The sequence below is a fragment of the Anopheles coluzzii genome, chromosome 3, assembly GCF_943734685.1.
Source record: "Anopheles coluzzii chromosome 3, AcolN3, whole genome shotgun sequence".
Classification (NCBI taxonomy): domain Eukaryota; kingdom Metazoa; phylum Arthropoda; class Insecta; order Diptera; family Culicidae; genus Anopheles; species Anopheles coluzzii.
Window position 1 is genome coordinate 54,172,966 of NC_064671.1, and position 16,191 is coordinate 54,189,156.

General features: G+C 36.3%; 1 protein-coding gene across 7 annotated transcripts in view; it reads right to left on the minus strand.

The window, feature by feature from the left end:
* The window catches only part of LOC120957287 (zinc finger protein 236), a 62,558-nt gene that overhangs the window by 24,652 nt on the left and 21,715 nt on the right, over positions 1 to 16,191 (minus strand). The window lies entirely within an intron of this gene.

A 16,191-nucleotide genomic window follows, 5' to 3' on the forward strand; every position in this document is an offset into this window, starting at 1 on the left:
AATCATGATGATTATGAATCTAGAGCGAAAGGTGCATTTGAAAGAACTGATGCGAATAATGCGAATATTAATGAATCACGAAAAAGAAACGCCATTTTGAAGAGTCAGACGAACAGCTGCTGGAGCAGCCATCTCAGTCGTGGACATCTACTTACTTTACAGGAGTTTGAAGGAGGCACGATGAGGGTTTGCTCCTTAAACCGCAATGTGCCGGGATGTGGAAGTATGTCTCCTGACTGACGAGCGAGAGGTGATTGAAAGGTAGAAGTGCTACTTTTAAGGACACGTGCTTAATGGATCAGATGCAGGAGAGGTTGGCGCAAGTGGCAGATAAAGCCAACTACCACAGCAGTGACACAGCAGTTACAACAGCGATAGTATTGGCTCAGAAGACGAGGTGCCTCCGCCATCTAATAATCTCTGGATGAGATTACCAGCGCCATGAAGCAGCTTAAGAGCAATAAGTCTGCTGGCAGTGTTGAGTTGGCGACCGAACTCTTCAAGATAGGGCCGGAAAAGCTTACCATCGAAATGCATCAGCTGAGCGTAAAAATCTGAGAGCAGGAGGAACTACCGGAGAAGTGGAAGCTGGATATCATTCATCCAGTCTACAAAAAGGGCGACGGATCTACCACTGACCTAATTTTCACTCTATGACAGATCCTCCAGAAGTTCTGAGAGCGCCAGACCCCTACGCACCACGATTTCATCGACCTCATATGTCCCGGCCCGTACACAACAGAGTACACACCACTTCATGTTCGAGCTTTAATGTGAGACGCTTTGCCTTATTTTGATTGTAGGCGGCTTACGACACCATAGACCGGGATAAACTATAGACCATCATGCAGCTGTACCACTTTCCTGGGCAGTTGATCCGGCTGTTAGAGGCCATCATGAATGGGGTGCAGTACAAATTGAGGGTGTCAAACTTGATGTCGGAATCGTTCGAATCTCACAGGAGTCTGAGGCAAGGTGACTGACTCTCCTGTCTGCTCTTCCAGCAACATCGCTCTGGAAGGTGTCATTCGAAGCTCTACCAATCTCTCCAATTTCTTGGTTTCACGGAAGACAAGGACATCATCGACAGGACAACAGCGAAGGTGTGTGAGGCGTACATCCTACTAAAATGTGAAGTAGCAAGAATTGGATTGAGGATCAATGCGACAAAGACGAAGTACCTGCTTGCCGGAGGCTGAGCCCATGATAGGGCCCAACTGGGAGGCAGTGTATTAGTTGACGGCGACAACCTCGGTGTAGTAAAGTAGTTCTGGTATCTTGGGACGGCTGATACTTCGAACAATTCCTAAGACGTATTTTGCAGGGGAATCGTGCATACTATGGGATTCACTGATTGCTGAGATCTAGAAGGCTTTGAGACCACATGAAATGTGGGATATATCGTACATTGATCCGCCCTGTGCTACTCTGTAGACACGAGTCTTAGACCTTTCGAGCAGAGGATGCAAACACTCTGGGTGTGTTTGAATGATTCATCCTCCGGACTATATTTGACGTCATAATTCCTTTAATACTACAATTAAAAGGCGGGAACGAATAAGTGATTCGGATATCTTGACGATATGACATAACAATGTGGAGAAATATATAAAAACATCCGTTTTTGTGGGTCGTTGTAACAAAAATTATGATTCATTTATGTTTCATTATTTAACTATCAAGCTTAAGACTGCGTAAATGTAATCAATTTATAAGAAAAAAAAGCCAGAATGGTAGTAGGGCTTGTCAAAGCTATCAGTTGTAATTAATTAATCTCGATGGGCTTTATGCTAGTAAGAAAGTCACATGTTGATCAAAGGTAAAGGCTTATGGCTCAAAGTCTTCATCATTATCTTACTAAAGATGGATAATATTACCTTTATTAACATATTCAAACATGCTCTGTTACTAAGCCTGGAGAAAAAAAAATTAAGCAATTAAAAGCAGTAATTTATTCTATCCGAATAATGTTCACTAGCATTGAGACAATTAGATCTTTAACGGCAAGTTAAAGATCACCCAATCTAGTCGATGGACCTCTAATAACTGATATCAAATGATCATAGATTCATATTGGTCAATATTGGCATGCTACGTGGTAATTTTGCTATGAAATGAAGACTGTCCAATTTTCAGTGGACCACATACATTTCATACATTTTCTCTCATTCATACCTTATTGATGGTATTCAGAGATTTTAAAAGATATCGGTCTATTTTTTTGCAGGATACTAGCTGAAGAGTGTCCTCAGCGCTGCGGGAAAATGTTTTCCGACAAGTGATCTAGGGAACTGTCCAGGATGCCGCAAAGTCAGATAATGGGGCCCTTTCCGTTTGAAGCTCGTAGGCTGAAATTTCAGCCTATCAGCTATTTGCATTGTATAGCAGTTTTCGAGCAGCTGACAGTACTTTCGTGTAGGACAGTTTTGTAACGCAAGTGTCATGTCGGTTTGTCGGTGGTTTTACCGCATCCGCCGCATTCACTTGATCTGGCACCATCAGATTTCTATCTGTTTCCGATTCCGGCACATGGATTGGCTGACCAGCAATTCTCCTCCTATGAACAGATCCAGAATTGGTTGGACACCTGGATTGTCTCGAAAAACGTATCATTTTTCCGAAGAGGAATCCGCGATTTACCCGAAAGGTGGAGGAAAGTAATAAATAACAGTGGCCAACACTTTGATTGACCCAATTTACAAATAAAAATACAAATAAAATTACAAATAAAAATGCCACGATTAAAAATAAACTTATGAAAAAAAAAATAGTTATTTATATGCACACCTAATATTACCTAAGATAATAAATATAATAAATACATGTTCTGTTTTTGCCGTATAGTTGTGTAATCATTTGCATTTGTGCGAACACAACAATCCCTAATGCTAATATTCAAGGGACCGTCAACTTAGACCTCAAATACACGACGCACGTTTCCGCGGCCGCGGAAACGCGTATAACAATCTAGTCATAAAAATGAATTTCGTTTGAACGCGTTACTGCGGAAATGCAGAAATGCTCATGCTGTGTATCTCTGCGGAACTGTTATACGCGTTTCCACGCCCGCGGAAACTCTGTGTGTTTGAGGCCTTAAAGAGATATTGATGTTGAGGAAAACTAATGAAAGTGTTGCTATTTAGTATTGAAGAAACCACGGGAAACCCTGGTATATTTTGAACAATATTTTTTGTGAACTGTCATTCAAAAAATCATCTTTGGCTGGAAATACATGAACCAAGATCGTCGTGGTACCGCGACATACGCGCCTTGTTTATAACAATTGTAGACCAGGTAGGCTGTCAAATTTTCCGTGCCTCCCATCGTGCCTGTCGTTTCGCAGAGATACCTCCTTAGATTTTCGCGGTATCGTGAACCGATTATTTGTGCTTTTTCTAGTTGATTTGTTTGAAAACTCGTGTGGAGTTACGAATGTTGTTTTTTTTTATTTTGCATAAGCTATGTGAAATAAATAATTTGATTCGCAAGTCTTAACAAATACATATATCATCCTGGCACATTAAATAGTCCACCAGAGAAAATCGGCGATCTCTCGATTCGTGTGTTTCCAGCTTTAAAGAATTTGGGTTGCCAAATTGCATATAGCCATATGAATTTGCTTTCATCGTTAAGAGACATAAAATGTAAGAAATATGACGGGATCGTCCAAATGTTCACCTCAAAGAAACAACTCATCTTAAATATCCTGTATCTTAAACCCGCATTAGAGCCCCAATGAAATTTTTCGTGAAATTTTCTATAATGCGTTATTTCAATATTTTTTAAAATCGAAACATTTTCTAAAATCAGTTTCAGTTTTTTTTAAATCTAATCAGAATCGAATATCCTTTCTTTTAGTGCAGCTGTGTCAAACTCATTTGATCAGAGGGCCGCAAGAACAAATTTTCAATGATTCGCTGGCCGCAAAGTTGAGATTGAAAAATATACCCCAATATTTATGTAAAATACTTTTTTAGATTTTTATTGTTAAACAAATTGACTTTTTGTACTACTCGCTTCTTATCTGGAATCGTTTGTTATGTACAAATTCGCGATGATATTTTTATATGTGCTCATTTTTATATAAGAAAAAATGTTAAATGTACTTTTAATGTTATTATTAAAATAGGAAATTTTTCATTACTCGCGTTCTCTTACGGCAGTTCTGCCAGAAAATAACTGTCAAATACACTTTTTCACTGAAGTAGGGGAAGTCTAGCAGCCTGTAGTGAATCTTTTTCAAGCAATCCGAGCTATCCATCGCTGGATGAATAACAAAAAAAGTTGCTTGCAATTTTTTGACAGATCAAGAGAAAAATAGTAATAACACGTGTTTAAACATTATTTTTCGCTATTTTCCAAGCTCCATGTGTTCTGGTGGTGTATTCATTTCTTATAACAAGAACCCGTATTTTACGAATAACTTTTTTTAATAACGATAATTTTATCTGACGAAGATTCGTGGTGTGTGATCCCATACAGATTGGCAAATCTGTTTTTGATACTTGAAGGGAGATGATTCGCGAATTGAGAAATTGAGGACTTTGTGAGCTTATCTATTAATAAGCTTTGAATTGCAAGGCTTCGGCATTTCGAATGTTTTAATCCTTGATCTAAATCCTTTAGGCTTAAACGTAATCGTATAATTTTGGTTTTGATTTTTGGGGAGGTTGGAGAGTACATTAATTCGTCTTGCAGAATGTGGGGTACAAATAATTCCAACTTGGCTACAATCACTGTTATTATCATTTATGGTAACATGATTATGACTTTTTTCGTTTGTAGACAGTTGACGCAAATCTATTTTTCCATACAGAATGTGCAATCGAGTGTGCACAAAATTATGCTAATATTCAGAATTTAATCGAACCATAATACGACTGAGCTTGCATTCGATTCAATGATTCTTAAGGGTCTCGATTGATATGTACGATTGTGTAGAATAAGTTTATGAGCTTTATGGGTACATTTATGTTAGTTTCAAAAAATATACCAACAAAAGGATTGTTCTTTGGAACAGATGTACAGTGCCGGCAGAATAAAGTGGCCACTACTTAAAATTTTACATTTTTTACATTTTTCCGTGAAAAATGAAGTTATTGTACTGCTTTATTTTTTGAAACATTGTTCGTGATATGCTTAAGAATGCGCAGTACCATAGCATGACAAAAATGAGAAGTTTGCTTCAAGAAAAAAATTTTTTTCCAAAATTGATCAAAATCACTGTGCCAAAATAAAGTACCCGCTTTATTCATTCTACAGAAAATTTTATTTTGAACAAATATAACAGCAAACTTATAATTTATACGCGTTCCTCTCGCATTCTTTACATGTTCGAGGATCGTTTTTTTTCTAATTTTTAAAGGTTTATCTAGTTCTGCATCTAGTTTTTGCATCTGGTTCTTCTCAAGCGTTATTAAGAGCTTTAAATTTAAATTTATATGTGTGTGACACCAGTCTTATCCACCTTCGCACATAGAATCTGCCACAAATTCTCGATGGAACAAAAATTTAGACTTCATGGAGGACATGCAAGGTATTTTATACGATACTAGTTGAGAAATGATTTTTGTATTGATTGTGTGTGTTGAGATGTTAGCCTGTAGGAACATGTTTTTAGTTTTCAAACCCTATTTTTTTTAAAGAAATATCCCAAAGTAGTGATGAAGAATGTTAAAAAAGGTATCAGCCATCGTTGTACTTTCGATTCACACCAGTTTTCCTGCTACTCCTAAAGAGAAACACCCCCTAGCTATCACATTGCAATTTTCGTAATTTACTGCCCGTTAGATGTAGCGTCCTTCAAGTTCCTCGCCCGAGCTACAGCAAGACTAACAAAGCCAATTGGCTTCAATATGATCAAGAACATGCTGATATATCGTTAGATCGATGAAAAACTGGTATTTGGACAGATGAGTCCAAATTAGAACTGATGTTCAAAAATAAGTAGACGCGATCCAACAAACCAATATGTATGAAGAGTGCAATGTGATGACCAGGGAGGGGATTTCTATACGAGAAGTGGGGAGCATGGTTTGAATCGACGGCATAGTGAAAGCTAATACCTATACAAGCATCCTGTGTGAATTTATCTGTTTTCTGTGAAAAATACGGAGTTAGTAAATAAATTGATGTTACATTAGGAAGACGACTCAAGTTATACACGAAGAATTTTTTATTTTATTTTTTCAATCAAATCGAATAATTTTTTTTTAATGGCTCCCAGTTATTCTTAATTTAAATTCAATCGCGATTTAGTGTGCAAATTTTAATGCAAATGTAGTGAAAATGACGTGATTAAGAAAAACAAAATATGTTAAAGCTCTGAAATACTTTTAGGAAGAACCAATGCCAAATATGTGCAGATAAAAACAAAATAAATTATGGCAAAGATCATCGAACATGTAAAGAATGCGAGAGGAACGCATACAAATTATAAGTTTGGTGTTATATTTGTCCAGAAAAATATTTTCTGTAGAATGAATAAAGTGGGCACTTTATTTTGGCACAGTGATTTTGATCAATTTTGGAAAAAAATTTTTTTCTTGAAGCAAACTTCTCATTTTTGTCATGCTATGGTACTGCGCATTCTTAAGCATATCACGAACAATGTTTCAAAAAATAAAGCAGTACAATAACTTCATTTTTCACGGAAAAAATGTAAAAAGTGTAAAATTGTAAGTAGTGGCCACTTTATTCTGCCGGCCACTGTATATCCTCTTATATCCTATCCTCTATTCCGTTATATGCTCGATCCCGTCGTCTGCGTGACAGACGCCCGCTTTATATTCCATCCCGTCATACTCGCTTCGGTGCAAATGACCCGTATTAAAAGGCATTATCAGATTTCAAAGATCCCTACCACGTGTTCGATAATGTATATTTGTCTTGTTTTTGTTCACGTCTTCGGAGCTACACCTCTTCCTCCTCTCCATAATCCTTTTCCCATTTGTTTGGTTTGTAATAGTCGGTCTCGTGGTACAGTCGTCAACTCGCACGACTTAACAACATACCCGTCATAGGTTCAAGCCCCAAGATAACCGTGACGCCATACGTATCAATGGCTATCCTGCTATGAGAGGTAATCCATAAGTCACTGAAAGCCAACTCCACAAGTGGTACAGACAGGTCTTGACCGACAACGGTTGTTGTGCCAAAGAAAAAAAAATGTTTTGCTTGCGTTTCTACCCTTTATCTTCCCCCTAGTTTTTAAGTTAAATTATTTTTTTTCATGTTCGATGTCGTTTCCGATTGGTCCCAGAGTGACGGGTAAATGGTACTGATACTAACGCTATAGCGCTGCCTAAGTACCTGTCGGGAAGCTTCAAAGCATTTGCGCAAAGCTTTGCCGTTATAGAATTTGTCAATGCTTTTTTAACTCTTAATGACTGAAACAAAAATCCAATCCATGCGCCCAGACTAGACATGGGCAAGAAGAGCGGGATTCATGAGGTTTGCTCGCTAACATTAATGACCAGACGTTCGTCGCTCTTCATTAAAAAAAAAAAGATTCTCCCGCTTTCATAAAAAAATAACAAAGATCATTTGAAATTAGTTGCCCTGCGAAAAAAATCAAATCGCTAGCACTGTCCGGCTTATACCGAATTTATAAATTTGTAAAGAGTAAAAACAGAAAATATTTTAATTCTGGTTAAGTTAAACTATATTCCCAGGAAGCTGGACTCTGAAGCCGAACCGCATATAACCTCGCAAAGAGAAGAAGAAGAAGTTGAACTATAACCAAAATTAACGTTTCATATAAAAAACACATGCTACTTACTCACACTACCTATTCCAAACTCACGTATCCCGCCAAACATTGCGAGGGTTGCGAGTAGTATCATCTGCTCGAAATCTTATGGTATTTTAAAAAATGTTTGATTTTTAATCATCAATTATTTTTTTACTGTGTTATTTGTCAAAAATGTCGCAATTAAAAATTTTGAAGATTTTTTCAAAATAAAATTGCAAAATGCTGGTCTTTAGTATGGCACAAATCGCACTGTTATAGCTGCTCTCGGGGTGCTATAATTATAACTGCTAAAACTAGGGGCGAAAAATCTGCCTAGGCTTGCAAGCTCTTAAATGCGAGGGCTCTGGGGCTGTGAACTTGTATGGCGTGCGAGCCTTCGCGCGCCCTCGCAAATCGCTGCCATAGATAGGTGAATTGTGGGACGACTTGAAAAGTGCGTTCACCTATCTGTACGTCACGCCTACGTAGATTCTGATTATTTATTGGTAGGGCCACTGATGTTGCCACCATCAGTTTGGTCTTTGCCTCATTTATCTAGAATTCTCTGCCGCCTGCTTGATCCCTTGGTAGGCTTCTGCTACATAGGAGAGCCGCAGACCAATGAGGTATATATCATCAGTGTATGCCAGGATCTGGGGATTCGAGTCACGGATGGCCCTCTTTAGCGCCAGGTTGAATAGTAGACAGGCAAGCCTGTCCCTCTGGTGCAGACTTTTGGTGGTAGCAAAAGGTCCTGAGAATTTTCCATCCACTTATACCTGACAAGTAATGTTGGTCATAGTCATTCTAGCCTTATTAGTTTGGCCGGAAATTCAAAAGAGTTCATAGCGTCGTACAGTTTCACCCTGGCTATGCTATCATATGCGGCTTTGAAGTCAATGAAGAGATAGTATGTGTAAGAGATATACCTTACCTCCAATATTTCACAAGTCTAATAGTTCATTTCAGTGTGTATTTCACCCAAAGAGTATAGAAACCAGGTGGTCTTGCCCCATTTAAAGTGAAAACTAATTTCTGAATAATAAAAGCTCTTTTCGACCGAAAAAGGCAAATGAATATCCATAAGAACGGATCACTGTGCATAACAGCACAAAACAAAAATGGATTTTAAGTAAGATTTGATTTAGTTTAAAAATTTTAAAATCCTTAAAGTTTATGAAGAACTCTTAGTGATTAGAACGATATTGAGTGTTTTATGTATTCGTAAAGTCGTCAGAAACCTTCTTCGAGCAAAAGACTTCACCCATGCTGTCAAAAAGTGTCGTTCAAAATTGATTATAAAAAACACGCTATGAGATCACTTGGTCTACATGTTCTTTGATTTCAACCTTTATGGCCGCACGGTCACATTTAATCGATCACGGCGCAACACTATTTAACAGTTTGTTTGGGCACACGGAAGCACTGTTTCCAAATGAGAGTTTTTTTTTGCGAGAATCGTAAGTTTTGCAAGCTACTTTTGAAAAAAAAGGTGTCGTGTGGAATCAGTGTTACAGGGTTCACCTCCTGTAACATGTTTTTCAACAGTTGTCACATATAGTACTTGAATCACAATAACTTCTTGTTCTTCAATAACAGATAATATTCAACACATTCTGCTCGTGGCGTGTTGAAAATAATACACAACACTACATAAGCAAATGAGCCTATACAGATAGTCCTCAAAATACGAAGTACGTAGTTTCCTTCATTTGATTTTTTTTTAAAGTATACTGGTGTTGAAGAATTTCCATTTTATTGAATTAAAACATCATTTATAAAATCATTTATAAAATATGATATGCAATCCGAATAATATCAAATATTTAATGTAGTAGTGTTTGGACAATAAACTATAGTCTTACTTTTAGTTTTTTAATGCAATGTAATATATATATATATATATATATATATATATATATATATATATATATATATATATATATATATATATATATATATATATATATATATATATATATATATACATATATATATATATATATACATTTAATATAATAATATTCTAATATATATATTTCTCTATATATGTATATATATATATATGTATATATATATATATATATATATATATATATATATATATATATATATATATATATATATATATATATATATATATACACTAGCTGGCCAACTACATCATTAAAAAAAAACTAAAATATTCCATTATTGCTTTGTTACTTGGGATTGTTGTGTCGTGCCCGTATCCCCTCAGGATCCGATCATCGAGTGTAAACCGCCAGGCATCTCACACCAAGTGTCAAAGTGCCTTATACAACACAACAACAATCCTGCTCTTTGCATGGGAGTTAGTAAATCATTATTAAATTAAGTTTAGTGTAACATCTGGACGATTTCAAATCTTTAAACCTACTCTCATACCACCAAAAGGTGTGTGCGAAGTTTCGTTGAAAATGATCCAGTCGTTTCGGAGGTTACTCGCAACAAACACCGTGACACGAGATATATATATATATATATATATATATATATATATATATATATATATATATATATATATATATATATATATATATATATATATATATATATATATATATATATATATATATATATATATATATATATATGTATAGATTTATAGATTTATATATATAGATTTAGATTTAGATTTATATATACATATATATAATCGATCCAGAATCGAAATCGGCTCTCGAATCGGAATTGGCTCTTAAAATTGAATCGACTTCCAAACGGAGTTAGTTTTGGCATCGCCATAAAAATAGGCGTTTGGGTCCAATCATACTACGTATTGATAACCGCAAAAAATTAAAATTTACTTGTAAAAGATCTTTTTTTTTCTCATGGAGATTCCCGGACTAATTTCGCTCCTAAAACTTTTTTTTTTCAATTCAAGAAGTACTTCACATTCCGGAGCTAATTATAATTGTGGAGTCAATTATGATTCCGTAATAGGGGCAAATTGCGATCCCAGATCAATTCCGATTCCGGAGCCGATTCTGATCGTGGAATCGATTCCGGATCCGACTCGGAAATCGGTTCTGGAGTCAACCTTAGAAACGGCTCCGGAATCGGCTTCGGAGTCAACTCCGGAATCGGCTCCGGAATCGACTCCGGAATCGGAATCGTTTCGATCATCGGAATCGGCTCCGGAATCGATTCCGAACATTCGCATCACTATTGCGAATGTCTTTGCGGAACGCATCAATATCGTATGTCGAGCACAACGTGTATACTAGACCAAAAGCCTCCTAAGCTCATGAACCCCTGCATATATAATGGGGTCAGTGAAATCGTCTAGCTCCTGGTCTGGAGTTTGAAGATGGAATAAAATCGAGAGTTGATTTAATCACATCTGAAATGAAGAAGATCAAACGTACCACAATAACAATATTACGATAGCAAGAACAAATAAAAATAGTGTTTTGCGAATGCATTAGTGGTGGTAGATATTTTTCAGTTCTTTAACGCTAAAAGATGGACTGAATTTTGATGGACTGGAAACAGCGTTTTTGTTTTTGTTGAAAATATGAAGAACTGAAAATTTATTGCGATGCAACTACAATAAATGACAGCTGTTGAAAAACATGTTGCAAATGGTGAATAATGTTCACATTGGACAGTTGTTCAGTTGGTTGGAAAAAAAATTAAAAAAAATTATTTCAATCCATTCTATAAGAAGAATATCATAATATAAATTATTTTAAAACACTTTATCGACTGGAATTCGTGTATAATCATATAAACATTGTTTGGTTGCGGTAGTTTCCTAATTCAGTGGGACTTTTGCTTATCCAGCAAGCGCTTTTACATTAAACGAGTCCACTCATAAACGGGTCACCTATTGCGGACTAGGTCAACATTTTAATGAAACATATGCTGTATATTTCCAATGAAGAAGCGTGAATCGGATCCTACCAACATCGGCAAAGAGTCGGTCGGTGCAGCATAGTCAAACGAAAACAAAACCAGACCAGCAGTCATCCGGTGGATGGAACCAGCAATAAAATTGGGGGCGAGGTGCAGCCGTCTCGCACGCTGAATTGTGGTAGTAGTTCACCTATGTTTAGCCTTGCTTTCTCCAACATCGCAGCTGTAGGGTGGAGGTACTGAGGTGAGCTTCCCAAAAGACTCCCATTGGTATTTATATATTACAATAATTTACTATCCCCACAGTTACACTTTGGCCGTTAAATGAAATCTACAGGAAGGAATAGGCAGCCAGGTTTATCCGTGGTGTTATACACACATAATTTTCCTTTCGAATATAAACTTTTAATAATAATAGAACAGTGTAATAGAAATTCCTACAAGCAAAAGAACTCGTTAAAGGAGTGTTTCATCCAGGCACATTAATTAAATACTAGAAAAACATGAATTACACCGAATATTGAAACCCGTTTAAAGGTTCATTAGCAATTCTAGACGATTTTTAAACACAGTTTCACACATGTCGGCCAATACAGGTTTTCGAGACTTAATTCATTACCACGTAGCCGGATAGTCAATCCTTGCTACGGGAGGACGATCCATTCATTAGAACCTTTGTCGAATTGCCGATTTTTGTGTGTGTAAATAATAAGTTTTATTTCACAAAGCCGTCTAAAAATATGCCTTTTTCATTTTTTTCTTCAGCACTTTTTTACACACTTCAACTGAAAACGTGATCTTCAAATTTCGGTGAAAAAGCTACGATAAACTAAGCCCGTTGAAGTGTTGAAAATCATGCTGAAGATATTAAAAATTATTATGATGAAAATGAAATGTCAGAACGATGTGGAATAACATTTTGCAGACGGTGAATAACAATGTTTACATTCGAAAGTGACTTGGAAAACCCTGTAATGGCGATACGTTTTGTTTATTGTTGGCTTCGTTGAACTGTTGCATTGAAGAATTGAATTAATCAACATAGCTATGCAAGTACGTATTTAAGGTAACATGATACGTTTATGGAAAATTAAATAAATATTATAGTATTTAAACGAGACTATAAAATATCCTACTTAGCATTCGAGCACGCAGACCAAATTATCTTAAGCACAGAGAAATTTTTGAATATCGTTATGTGTGTTACAAACTTAATCCCATTCACGCCTGACGCATCAATTGCGTTTGTGTTTGTCATGATTGACTAAATACACATTTCTCGCCTTAAAGCCCACCGGCAAACAGGTGCTGTCCCATAATCCGTTCACCTTCGTTTACTTGCGATTGCGTTTACTGAGTGCTACTAATACGTCCGCCTGTGCACCACCGTGCTGCGTCGATGTCCCAATTTGTTCGGTGCAACAACCTGTTGCTTGAATCGCCCTGCTTCTTGCCCAAAACAGCATGGCCTTTCGCTGAACCGTGTGCACTCAGACAAGTGTGCGCTCTAGTCATATCAGTGATCGTTCAAAAAATTAAAAATATAAATATGCGTAACTTAGCACGTTTTGCATGCATACATTCATACATACAAGCATACACACATACATAAAAAAATTATGTATATATATATATATATATATATATATATATATATATATATATATATATATATATATATATATATATATATATATATATATATATATATATATATATATATATATATATATATATATATATGTATATTTATATATATACATATATATACATACATATATATATATATATATATATATATATATATATATATAAACATAAACATATACTACTACATATTGTATTACTACTATAATAAACATATTACATATTACAACATATTACTACTATCATAAACGAGAAATTGCAATTTAACTTTCTCTGACTTTTGTGATGTTGCAGAAAAATTTACCTCAAAAATTATATAAAAACATCCTTAGCATGTAAAAAAAATACTAATTTTACCGTCTATCCCATTTAGTTGAGCGATCCTCGAAGCAGCCAAACAGCTGTTGATAGTTTTGCCCTGAAAGCATGAGAATGTATGTAGTCAAGGGTTTAGGTGTGTTGTGTTCAATGGAACCATTGCCACACAATGACTTGAGCGCAACCATGTTGTGCTACTGAGATCTGATGCACACGTTCGACCTGTCCTCGTTTGGTTTTCATAATTAATTCTTTTCCCAGTTTCCTCCTCCCTTGAAGGCTCATAACATTGCCAAAGCCATGGCACCGCTAGCGATGATCACGTTGGTAAAGGAGCGAGATTTCAACATAGTGTATCAACCTTCTGCCGCTCTCCCCAACACTGGCAAATTGGCTGCTGTTGATAGTAGCCAGATTGGCCGACCATGCACCACTCTATAGCCGCAGTCGCGCCAGTCTAGTGACCGATGAAGCTATTTCACAATTCACACCGTGTATTTAGTGCATGCCTACCCTTGCCACTTTTCCTACTCTTTGAAGTATTTCCAACGAGAGGAGCCATCCAGTCAACCAACTCGGGCTGACATAAAAGAGAAGAGAAGAAGAAAAAGAAAAAGCTTCAGATAGTTATCTGCGCCGGGCGAGGCTTGGGTTGTGTGAGAAATGGGGAAGAAAATGAAAAATGTGCATAACTAGCAGTAGAAATCACAAGCGTCGTCCATGGTGATGAAAAATGGGAACTTCACTTCAACGACGATGAACTGGATATGGAGGGGTACAGTTTTCCAAAGCCTTCGCAAAGAAAGGAGAGAGTCAGTTTGTATATTTATAAACAAAAAAAATAATGCAATCCATTGCGGCAAGCAGCACGCACGCACTACTAACTTCTATTGCTTCAGTAGACCGCGGTGTTGCCTCAGACCCTTTAGTGAAAATGTCCATGGCATGGAACGAGTAGCCGTGCTTTCCTTCATCGCCGTCATTGCGTCCATAGTCGTTGGGCATTTGTGCTCTAATTTAGGACTATGTCGAAAGCTCCCACATACAGACAAGGTATCTCCAGGGCTTGTGCTTTAAGTTCAGTACAGGTTAAGTCAGGCTTCCTCACTTTAGGCGTTCTCTTAGACGACGACGGTACACTGTGCGAAAGCCTCAATACATACAAGGAGTTTGCTGTTACCGGCCATGGACTTTGGTCAGGTCTATATTACATGCGTGGCACTGGATAGATGGTCAGTGAAAAGCGTTAAGTCAAGTGTAACAGCTTTGCGCTTTCCATCACCAAATGTGGCTAAATATGTGGTCAACGGACACACGAAGCACAACAGAATACATGAAAACCTTAAGAAATAGACACATTACACAGGTTGTCAAAAAATGAATGAAGTAGGAGGTTTAGTAAAATCATTGCTATCATGTGATACAAATAAACAAACATGTTATATTTTTTGTCGTATAATGTAACAGTCGCCAAAAAGTTTACATTAATCACAATATTATTGCACGTTATCTAGCATATTGATCTAGGTCTACATCGTAGAGGTCTTCATCTTTCTTTGATATTCATATTGATCCGGGTTCTATCAATTCCCTTTTAAAGTTTGTTTGGCTTGCTGGTTGATGTGGTAACAATTTGATTTATTGAATTTTATTGCTGTGTGCATTGCTAAAATTTTATAGTGCGGTTTAGAAGTCACGATCAAGCATGAAACTATTTATATTTATAATGTTTCTTTATAATAATCGTTGTCGCTTTAGATTAAGAACCTGTCAACTTTTCAATGCGCAGGACGCAGTGGATACGATAACTGAAGTAATGACCATTTTATTTAATGAATGGACAAATTTAGGAAAGAACGTAAAAGTTACAATTTTTAATATTTAATATTAAATTATATATATTTTTTATATTTTATAAATAGTGAAAATATTAATTTCAATTAAAAACTATTACAATATCAAATTACAATACATACGGATTTATTTCAAGGCTTTTAATAATTTTCATACGGTGCATTATGCCACCGGTGCATTTTGCTACTGTTTTTAGAGCTGTGCCTTTATTTCATTGCGTTACAACTTTTCGATGTTTCAAGATACCAGCGATTTGATTTGAACATAATACTAAACTAATGTTGTATTAGTTTATATAATGCCTATTACATTTTCAAACATTAGCTAGGATTGATTAGCATGCATACGCCATTGCTCATTCAGCCTGTGCATACTTAACAGGAGCAAACCTTCTTATTATGCAATATACAACAATTAATTTCAGTTCAGTTTCAATTTGTTCGAAATTTAAAACAAGATAAAACACTTGTTCCCCATGTACGTAAATGTTCGCTAACTGGAATATTTTTGCTTTCCAGTTAGGGGACGAAGTATCAATGAAAAAAATTGAAATGAAAATTATAACCATCAAAGCAATCAAATAAAAACCATTCCCATTGTTTTTCTTTTTCCGTTATCATACGTAGGATGCCGGATGTTGTACGTTTGTCGTTTTAGTCATTTTTAACTGGGAACCATCCCAGTTAGCGAACATCAATTTAAAAAACATTTCAGTTAAAAAGCATCCAGTTAGCGAACACTACTGTATTTCCAATGCACCT